The 11,818-nt window shown below is 38.8% G+C and overlaps 1 pseudogene; it reads left to right on the top strand.

Annotated features, from left to right (window-relative positions):
* The first annotated feature begins 3,857 nt into the window (after positions 1-3,857).
* Positions 3,858-11,404, top strand: LOC144459375 (uncharacterized; annotated as a pseudogene).
* Positions 11,405-11,818: the final 414 nt, after the last annotated feature.

The raw sequence follows: 11,818 nt of genomic DNA, 5'->3' as shown, positions 1-11,818 counted from the left end.
CACCCTGGTTTCACGTCTCACCTGAATACTAACTGAACCATGATACTGAACTGGTAAATGGTAATGAATGGGACAGTTTCATCATCAGAAATTGTAAGAATGTTGTAATTTAAGAGTAAGAGTCAAGGAATGAGTTGTTTATATGTAGTCATTGCTTAATAGTAAGACAAAAGTAATTAAGTGGTAATCATGTAGGGTTTCAGTAGTAATTCAAAAGGGTTTGTGTAGAAATAAAAGTAATTCAGTAGTGATGAGTAGTGATAAAACACTACATATGCAGAAGGATGTAGTAATTCCATAGGGATTGTGAAGGCATACAGCCGTAAATGTGTAAGCATTGTGTAGTAATTCAATGATAAATGTGAAGGAATGAGTAGTGATTATATAGTAATTTCCCAAAATCCAATAGTGAGACAGAAGTGATTAAGTGATAATCATGTAGAGTTTCAGTAGTAATTCAAAAGGGTTTGTGTAGAAATAAAAAGTAATTCAATAGTGATGAGTAGTGATAAAGCACTACATACGCAGAAGGATGTAGTAATTCCATAGGGATTGTGAAGGCATACAGCAGTAAATGTGTAAGCATTGTGTAGTTATTCAATAATAAATGTGAAGGAATGAGTAGTGATTATATAGTAATTTCCCAAAATCCAATAGTGAGACAGAAGTGATTAAGTAGCAGTTGTGCAGGGATTTGAATAGGCATCATGTAGTAATTGTCAGTAGTGATCAGTAGTGAAATCACCCAATCGATACTCATTACTATTCAGATCACTACACAAATCACTACACAGCTCAATAGCAATCAAGTAGTGAAACAGTAGTTTTTGTGTAGGTATTTAGTAGTAGTGATGAGTAGTGATTCAGTAGTGTTTTTTCATGAGAGTATAGGCTCCTCCACTTCATTTATAAACAAACATAAACCTTATTAAGTTGTCATAATGCATGTTACAATGCAAGATAAGTTGAATATAGTCCTTTGACACGCAGCCAATGTGAAAAGCTTTTTTTTTTTTTTTTTTTTTCTCCTCCGGTTTATCCGGTTGACGTGAATTAAACCGGGTGGAGCTCTTAAACTGGACCAAACCGGTTAAACCGGAAATCAGCACAAGCCTAGTTGATAGTGATTCGGCACGTTGTGGTTTTGGCCAATCCAAACAATACCGACTCCAGCCCTGAGTTGACTCTCATGGTGAAATGAGCAGCTGTCTACATAGACCTTTGGCAGGCCTTGGCAGACATTCTCATCATAATGATGATTAGAAGGAAGGACTGGAGTGGTGACAAGGAGAAGTGGGGAACCTGGCTGACACCCTTTTCACAATCAGAGAACTTCACCTCCACACTGCTCAGTGGTCGGCTTGCATATACAACCACCTGCTTGTCAGTGTCATATCTCTGTGCCAGGGCGGCACTAAGACAGTGAGGTGAAAAGCTTGCCTCCAGTTGAAACTCTTTGTCCTTGTCTGGGTAGGCCAGGCAGGGTGCCATGCAGAGTTTCTCCTTCATAAAGCGGAAGGACTGTTCTTGGGGTTCTCCCCATGTGTAGGGCTTGTCTTTTCGGAGGAGCTTGGTGAGAGGTCTTGCTATCTCTGCGTAGTCCTCAATGAACTGGCGAGAGTAGTTACAAACACCGGGAAGGTTCTGTACTTGGACACATTGGTGGGGGCCTTGATGTCCTGGATGGTGCTGATCCTACCAGCCTGTGGCTCAATCCCATCTGCGCCAACTGTCAGGCCAACGTACTCAACCTTGGTGCGGCACCACTGGCCCTTAGCGAGAGCCAGCTTGGCACCTGCTGCGGAGAGCTGGTTGAGCACATGGCGGATCTCCGTCAGGAGATCCTCAAAGGTTTGACTCCTCATGAGGATGTCGTCCACATAGATGAGGTTACCGCAAACAGCAGCGTCACTCATTGCCTTGTGTTGAAAGATGTTGAATTCCGCAGGGGAATTCGAATAGCCGAATGGGCAGCGGTTCCAGTTGTACTGGCAGTTGCCAAAGGAAAACACCAGCTTGTACTGGTCAGCAGGGTCCACCTTCATGGTCCAGAAACCATTTGCTACATCCACGGTTGAGAAGAAACTAGCCCCTTTTACTTTAGCCAGTTCTTGGTCCAAGTGAATCATGGGCCAACGGGAAAGTGGGACTTGTTTGTTCAGTGGGCAGTAGTCAATGGTGAGATGCCACTTACCAGTCGGCTTCAAGACTGGCCAAATTGGGGAGTTGTATGTTGAGTTGCACTCACGGATGATTTGCTTCTCCAGCAATTTGTCCAAGATCTCCTGGATAGACTCATAAGTGGCCAAAGGAATTTTGTACTGGTGTACAAAGGTTGGCGGAGCCTTCGTGTCAGTTGGGATACGCACCGTGTGGAGGTTTGTGACCCCACAGTCATGCGAGTACCTTGAAAAGATCGATTAGAAATCAAGGAACAGGTTCCGGAGTGCATCTCTTTGCTCTTGTGTTGTAAGAGCATCAGCTTTTGCAAAATGTTGGACAATTTCCACTGGACAAAAAGGACCTGGATCAGGAAAGATACAATGGTATACAAGTTTATGGATCTGTCACATATCCATAATGTTTACGGAGAGAATGTGGGGAGATCTGATCCGTCACAGATAATCATAGTGATATTGTCCGGATTTTATATTTGTAATATATCCCTGAGAATACCAGATTCATATATCACAAAGATCACAGATCCGGTAAAATGGCATCAATGGATTATCAAACAATTGCATATACTACAAGCTGATCTCTTCAATCTGTGTACCAGCTTGTTTACATTTTGTGCGGTTATAACATTATGAGTTGCTACAGGCTTTCCCAAGATTCAGTGGTGTACAATTTTCTTGTGTTTCTTGTGTGACGTAAAACATATCATACCACATCCGGTGATATACAATTGTCTTGATCTGTCACATATCTATCAAAGAGCCAATGATATACAAATGTCTTGATCTGTCACATATCTATCAAAGATCCGGTGATAATAACTATCTTGATCTGTCACATATTTATCAAAGATCCGGTGATAATCTGTCACATGTCTATCAAAGATCCGGTGATGTCTTTGCACCAGATTTGACCGTTATCAACCCAACCTGTTGATAGCCACGAATTGAAACAACATTCATGTCAGCAGCCACATGTGCCTTGGATAAATATACACGTGGCATACCCACAGAAAGCTCAGAAACTCTACTACAAGCTCATAGAAACCATTCGTACGACCATCAAACACAGTTAAAACACCAAGCAATCAAACAACGGGGGGCGAAAACACAGCAACAGCATACAGGGATGACCCCCCCAAAAAAGACATTGACTAGCGTAGTCAATGTCATGGAAGCACAGATACAACAAGTCCTCGGAAGCAGAGGCTCCACAGATTCCAACAGTACCATTTTTATCCCTCTACAACCAGCAGCCAAATAAGACAAAAAAACACTCGCCTTTGAAAAACACAACCAGAAATGTTGTCTTACCTTTGTTGATACAGAGCAGAAACATTATCCACAGAGATAAAACCGCTAAAACCGAAGCACTACATCTCCCAGCATACTTTGGGAACACTTTCCTGTTGGTTTGGCCCGGGTTTGACCAGGGTTCAAGGGCTTTGATTGGAGGAAGGCGGTTGTCCGTCGCGTAGTGTCACACATATTTCTCGTCTCTAGTTGTGTGATTGACATAAAAGCGGTCAGAACTTGATCAGAACTTGATTCTATTGGCTCTGGCGGTTCCATAGAGGTGTCAATCATCCGAATTGACCAATGGAGAGTGGGGGACCAGGCATTAGTCTGACGTCCCATAGGTCCGAATACCCATAACTCCGACTACCCGCTAATCCGACCATGCAGGTCTATGGCAAGTTTTATCGTTTTAGTCCCGGTAGTCCGACCACCCGTTATTCCGACCACAGCACTTCAACACGAAGTAGTCTGTGCATTTCTCCCACCACCCTGGAGAGTGGAGATATAGCCCAGCGTAACGGAACGCTACGAAGCTACACTGTAAGAAAAGTCCGTAAAAATACAGCAAAATGTACCATGTAACTATGAAGGAATTTTCCAATTTTTTACAGATGTTTCTTCCGTATTTTGAAGCCCGCATTGCATTATGGGAACAAGGACTTCAGCTTGGCGCGGAAAGTGATAAGGGTAACGGCCATTACCCACTTCGGTTGGACTGCATTGTCACACGTCTGTGGTAAAAACAAACAAACAAACAAACAAACAAATCTAACTTTACATTGTCTAGTCCCCGGTGAAGCAGATAGTGGTCCTGTCATGTCGCTAATCGGCGGAGCTAGCGTTAGCTGATTTTTCAACAATAAGCTAACGTTACCGCTGTTTAGCAACATGGCGGGCTACTACTAAATTAAGAGAAGTATGAGACTTATGTGGACTTTTTAAGGGACTCCAGTGCTTATTTTACAGTGTCGTGGACACCAGGCAGAGGTAACGTTAGGCTATCAGTGCTAATCAGTCAGTTTTAGCCTCAGTGATGTGGTGTTGTTGACTTTGAGTAGCTGTGGTTGCTAAACGCATTGCTGGTGTGTATAGATCAGTTTAATGCCCTCAACAATGGTGGTGGTGCTGACACGATAGTATCCGTGTGTTGATTTTGAATTTGAAACGGCTAAGCCAGGTGAGGCTGGTATTGACAGCTGCTGGTCTAGCTCAGTTGTTAGCCCAGTCAGCTCAGGTGTGTGTGTGTGAGAGGGAACACAAATCATGCTAACCCATTAGCACTCCAGTCTACCGGGATGGACACGCTATCTTCACCTCTTTTATTATTTTTTTCCATACATGTGCTGCTTACTTTGACTCTATTTGACTCGGTGCTGCAGCTCAGCACAGCAGAGTTTACACCCGCTTGAATGTGGTCCCGTCATGTTGCTAATCGGCGGAGTTAGCTAATCGGCGGAGCTAGCGTTAGCTTATTTTTCGCCAATAAGCTAACGTTACCGCCATTTCATATCATCACTGTCATATTCTGGTGAAACATAATTTCCTAAGCTTTGAAAACTTCAAAATTTTCAAATATGCTTGCACTATTTATAAAGTACTCCATGGACTTGCACCACCACCACTACAAGAATTTATTAAACCAAAACCTGTTAATGGCACTACAACTAGGGCCACAATCAGAGGAGATTGTGAGGTGCCTTTCAGACGTACAACTTTTGGCCAAACTGTTTTATCAGTTAGAGGCACTAACATATGGAATGATATACCTCTCACAATAAGAGAATACCCCACACTTGGTACGTTCAAAACTCATCTCAAAACCTGGCTTAAAACCAATCAACATTGTAATCATCACTAATCTGTACAGTTATGTGGTGCGTGTCTGTATGAGTGCAGACCTGCACCACATTTTCTTCTCAATTGTCATACACTCATCCCTTTTGTATTTTGTGTCCTGAACGTTTTCTGCCTTGTCAAATTTGATTGTATTGTATGTTTGGTTTTCTTATACGGTACTGATTAGCAGAACCCCTGTGGCTTGGCCTATTCCAGGCGGCAGGAATGGACTGACCCAACTGGGCAAACAGATTTATTTATATAGTATACTACCTCACATTACGCACTCTAAATAGGCAACCATGCACTTTATAAACTGATACTGTAAATTGGCATTTTGCACTTCATAGACTCATTAGCTGCTATGTTTGAATGTGAAATCCCCTGTTTTTTATTGTTGTTATTTCCTACTTAATTGTGTATGTTTGTTACCTGCCAAGGGACTCCGAATGTGAATTAGCGTTGCGCTAACTTCGGCACATTTACACTGTTTTTACTGTTGTTCATTAATGTGCATTGTCCCTTTTAAATAAATAAATAAATTTAGCGACATGGCCGGCTACTACTAAGTTAAATTAAGCGAAGTATGAGACGAATGTGGACTTGTTAAGGGACTTCAGTGCTTATTTTACAGTGTCGTGGACGCCAAGCAGAGGTAGGCTATCAGTGCTAATCAGTCAGTTGTAGCCTCAGTGATGTGGTGTTGTTGACTTTGAGTAGCTGTGGTTGCCTCTATACTAAATGCATTGCTGGTGTGTAACGTTATAGATCAGTTTAATGCCCTCAACAATGGCGGTGGTGCTGACACGATAGTATCCGTGTGTTCCTTTTTGAAACGGCTAAGCCAGGTGAGGCTGGTATTGACAGCTGCTGGTCTAGCTTAGTTGTTAGCCCAGTCAGCTCAGGTGTGTGTGTGAGAGGGAACACAAATCTCCAGTCTACCGGGGTGGACACGCTATTTTCACCTCTTATGTTATTTTTTTCCATACATGTGCTGCTAGAACTAGAATCTAAACAAGATTAATTGAAAGGTGCCTTCAACACCAATCATCTTCAGGAGTCACGCGTTTGAAAACTGATGGCTGAAACGTACTGCATTCAACGTGCAACTATCAACAAAGGAAGCAGTGTTGCCAGATCTCGCGAGACAAATAAGTAACCAGACCTGTGAAAACAAGCCCAAAACAAGCAACTTTTTCTATGGAGCCCCCCTAGGTTCCGGGGAGAGAAAAATAAATAAACTGTGCGCAAGGTTTTACAATCCGTGGGGACGGATTTTAAACTGTGGGTACAGATTGTCAATATACATCCATGTGGACAGATTGGTAAACTGTGCACAGTTTTGCAAAACTGTACCCAGGGTACACAGTTTATTTATTTTTCTCCCCCCTGAGCTTCAGGACAATGACCACAAGAGGGAGTTAACCACCTTTTAACATTATTTAACATTAGAAAACAGATGGGATATCGAATATAGACTGATATACCAAGTACATTATATACACACACACAGTAAACCTCTGATAATTAAAATTTGCACACACAAATAAATATCATCCTGAATTCACAAATTCTTTATTTATTATTGCTTTTTATGCACTCATCTTCTGACGTTTTCCTAACCAGAAAAAAAAATTGCCCTGCTCTGCCTCTGATTGGCTAGTAGGCTACTCGTTGCCATCAGGGTCAGAGCCAATTAGAAGCAGGATGCGGGTGGGGAAAAACTCTGCTGTCTCTTGTGTGTATGGAGAAAGGGGAGGGACAGAGAGAACAGGCAAGACAAACTATCCTACGTTTAAATAACATATCGAAAATATCTGCTTGACAACTTATTATGGAGCTGGGAACAAGCCCAAATAAGCAACTACACTTTAGAAACAAGCCCAAGAAAACCGCGACTTTACAGAAAAAGAAGCCCAAAGTCACTTATAATAAGCGGACTTGGCAACACTGAAAGGAAGCACTGTAAACACAGTGCTGGAAGAGTGGCCCTTCCTTTTTGAAGCTGTTCACCTGTTTGATCACACTTGTACCCTACTCGGCTTTCCGGTTCACACAAAGATGGCAGACGAATTGTCAAGGAAAAGGAAAGAGCATCAAAGATTTCCTGGACACCAAAGGGATAATGTTTCAACTAGGTGACGATCCACTGCAGCTGATCTCTGGCATCTCGAAATTCTTAAAGGAAAACCGCGATCACCTTTTCTACCAAAATGAGGTAAGTAAAAATGGACTATTTTCCATTCACTAAAAGATTTTTTAATGCTCTTTATATGTGGGCTGTTGGCTAGGTTTTGTCCATATGGCACAACAGTATAAGTATTTGTTTTTCTTCATATTTGATTAGGGTTGGGACTCATTAGGATTTTAACGATTCTGATTCCTTACCGATTCCTCTTACCGATTCCTACATTATATTCATTATACTTGCTATACTTAAACAAGTATATGGGTCAGTGACAAATAAGGGTTGGCAAGATGAGCAATTCAGAAATATCTTCAAAAATAGTTTTCAAAGCATGCATCAGATTTGTTAAAATGTACATTCTGTATTTTTGTTGGTTTTATGTCATTTGAAATGACATTTGCGCCATTTTTTATGAAAAGTAAGACTGAATGCTCCTGAAAATGTCAAATGGTGTAACCACGAAAGAATGATAAATATTAAATATTTTATCCACCTATAGTAGATTTAAGTGTACTTTTAAAAAAAAGTATTTCTATATTTAAATTTTAATGCATTTTGGCAATACTGAGCAGGACATTTCCTAAAAACACCCCTTTTTTTTCTAAATAACGCGTGACTGTGTTAAAAAACACAGTGTTGCACTGCAAAAGTGGATTACATTTATTCCACATTTTACTCCACATTTATTTTCCTGTATATAGTCGTATTTTTATGAAAAAATACCAGTTACACCAAATGACACTGGGTTATGTCAATTGGTGTAACTGGTATTTTTCATAAAAATATGATACATTGCCTGACCATGTTCCTTCTACAGTCAAACACCACTGTTTGGTGAAGGAATTGACACAGAAATTACAACAAACAACAAACAACAAATATGACAGTCAACAAGGTTAAGTGAACTTGTTTTTTTCATGTTATTTCAGTACAGAAAAAAGAACATCTGACAACTGAGCTAATTTCTTCTACTGTAAATTCTTTGCTGAAAAAAACATTTTACAATCATGTTTCATTTTAAAATTTAACTCATGTTTTGTATCTTAAGTTCTGATAAGAAAAAAGTCACCTGACAACAACTCATATGGGTGAACTGGTCTACTATTGTGAATACGGTTGATAAAAATTTAATGAGAGAGGAAGTTCAGAAAAAGGAACAGCTGACAACAATTAACTAATTTCTTCTACTGTAAATTCTTTGCTAACAACAATCATTTAATTTTAAAATTTAACTCATGTTTCATGTTTTGTGTTTTAAATTCTGATAAGGGAAAAAGTCAACAAAAACAACAACTCAAAAGGACGTATTTGGCCCTTGCTGCATCATTAGCATTCATTAGAATCCTAGATTAGACTAGATTAGATTCATTAGCATCCTAGAAACTGGCATCTAATGGGGAAAATTGATTTTATTTATTTAGTTTGATTACTTTAGTTTTCTATAAATGTGAAATACATTAGTAATGAAATAGCAGAATAATTGTATTTTACAGACAGAAATTTTAATGTTTGAGTAACATTTCTACTTTAAATGAATTATTGGATTTTTAGGTGTTTTAAAGCTACTGTACAAGATCAAAAGGAGTTTTTTTTTATATATAATACATATTTAATTAGCATCATAAACTACTGATATCTAACAAATTACTATCATAAACTGCTGATATTTGACATAATTGCCTATAACAGAAAGGCTCTTAATAGGAGTCAAATGGTGTAACCGGTTACACCATTTGACATTTCATTTTAAAATCAAATTTGACAGGCATTACCATGGACACCTGTGTAAGCACATGGCCTTAGTCTCAATATTTCAAACGTAATTTTTAAACATAATTCATTTTAATTTTTTTTATGAATTATTAATGTTTTTCTAGGGTCATACCATTTGACATGTAAACTTACCAAACCTGTCCAGAGTCTAAAAACGTCTATTTATGAGTAATTTTAAGAGATTCTAACCTTGTCATTTTAATTTAATTTTAATTTTTAATTTTTTAATTTTTTAATTTTTAATTTAATTTAATTTTTTAATTTTATATACTTTATGCAGCAGTTGTGATCATCAGGGGTCCTTCTCTGTAATATCTTTTCCTGTCACATGGCCTTCTTTACAATATTAACAAAACGGCCTCTTAAATGGTGGTTACACTACTTGACACTTCATGTAGTTTACTTGACTTTCATAATTCCCCAAATTAAATTTCATATTTAGAACAATTGTATTCCATTACCTTTATTGAATATAAAAAAGTAATAACTTAAAGATCATGCCAAACTAGTTGATATTGTGCTTTATTGAGAATTTTAGTGTTTTTAAGCAAGTTTAATAATTTGGTGTAAGTTTTTATGGTTACACCACTTAGACATTTTTGCCATTATCCTCTAATATATTCTCTCAAAATGAATTAAAAGCAGAAATTTTATACTGGATCCAGACAAAATTAAAATTTGTAAGTTAATCATACATTTATTTTCAAATTTTAACCCTTTTAAATTTGACTAAACCATATGAACACAAAAAAAGTAGCGTCACGTCATTGATCCATATAATAAACACAAATGCAATCATACAAATACAAAAACTTTATTCTAACTGTTGCACAGTATAATTAGATGAAAATACACATTTGTGTGTGGTGTGTATTTCAGATTTAGAGCTTGTGTCATCTCCCTGAGAATATATAACAACAAAAAGTGATTCTCTGATTTCTACAGTAACACTATTACCTCAAATTAACCACAGCAATGTAATAAAAAATACTTATATGCATTCATGCTTGGGCACTGTTATTTACGTGACAACACCTGAACAGAACACACACACACACACATTGGCTGTTTGTTTCTACCGCTCCCCTCGCTGGAAGCCTCTGCCTTGATTAAACGCAGAAAATTAAATAAAAGAGGGAGACAGGTTTTTCCTATTTTATCTTATTTTGTTATATTTCTCCCTCTCCCCTCGCTGGAAGCGTCGAACCTCCCACCGCCCGCTCCCGTCTCAAACACGGAGGTCTCTCCGCTGAGCACCCACGGTGCATGCCAGGCCTGTTAAATAGCCTGTAACCATAACAACTGTGTGACACAAACTCAGTGCTTTAGTAATTAAATAATGTCGGGCTCGGTCGGGTTCGGACAGAAATATGCGGCCCGTGCCACACTCTAATGGAAATGCGCGTGACTTTTTTTTTTTTACAATCTAGGAACCGTTTGCAGGAACCGTTACTCCAAATGTGATGGAACCGGAACTTTGGACCCGGTTCCAAAAAAGAACCGGATCCGGATCCCAACCCTATATTTGACCCATTTTGCACTGCTGGTGCCCTCTGTCTCTCTTGCCTTGAAACATTGTTCATGACATTCATAGTAGCACCCCCTGCATCCTTATCATGGGTTTGTAGTTTTTTGTATCATATTAACATGCTTTCTGGCCCCAGCTAACTTGTAATAGTTGTTCACTTGTTTTTGTTATGCTGCAAAGATAACAATAATGTGGGAGCCAAATTTTAGTGCATTGCTGAAAATGTCTAGTTTGATTTGAAATGATACTCCTATGTAGTTTGGTGAGAAAACAAAATATTGAGAGAAAAAAATAGTTTGTTGTGGATTACCTGTTGAGGGCATTTTACACTCAGTAGAGTACACTGAGTAGAGAACCAAATTATTTTGAGTATGGAAGAACGACTATATTTGGAGTGGTTTTCTGAAGTTGACATGCAATATTTTTCTTTTTGTAATATCTTGTGGTGATGGGCGATTCAAGATTGCTGTCGATCAGGAAGTTGTTAATGACCACATCAACTCCCCTGTTGTGGCCCTGAGCTACACTTTCTCCTTGTTTTATGTCTTAAACATAAAATACCCAAAGGAGGTGTCACTTACTCTGGAATTCATACAAAGGTAAGCAACACATAATGTTTGAAATGCTGTGTATAGAACATATTGTTGTGTTGCTGTTTATTAAATTGGACACTGTTGAATCTTGCTTTCCCAAGGATGAAATATATTGTAAGTCATATTTGCACTGGCAAGCTCAGGCTCACATGACTGAGATGTAAATAGCAACCACTGGAAACATAAGTAGTAGTATTATATTGTATTATAAATACAATGGCTGGATTGAAACAGTTTCAAGCATGACTTGGCTGAAGCATGCACACCATTTAATTTGATCACACTTTATGTGATGGTTTTCTTGACACAGATTTAGCTTAGTTCTGGATTAAACTGTATTTTAAAAGTAGAATCTTCATAGAAAAATCAGTTTAGTCAAGCACTAGGCTTAATCTGTGTCTGGGAAACTGGCACTATATGATTA

Source organism: Epinephelus lanceolatus, chromosome 3, assembly GCF_041903045.1.
Source record: "Epinephelus lanceolatus isolate andai-2023 chromosome 3, ASM4190304v1, whole genome shotgun sequence".
Taxonomy (NCBI): domain Eukaryota; kingdom Metazoa; phylum Chordata; class Actinopteri; order Perciformes; family Serranidae; genus Epinephelus; species Epinephelus lanceolatus.
This window is presented reverse-complemented; position numbering and strand designations above follow the sequence as displayed.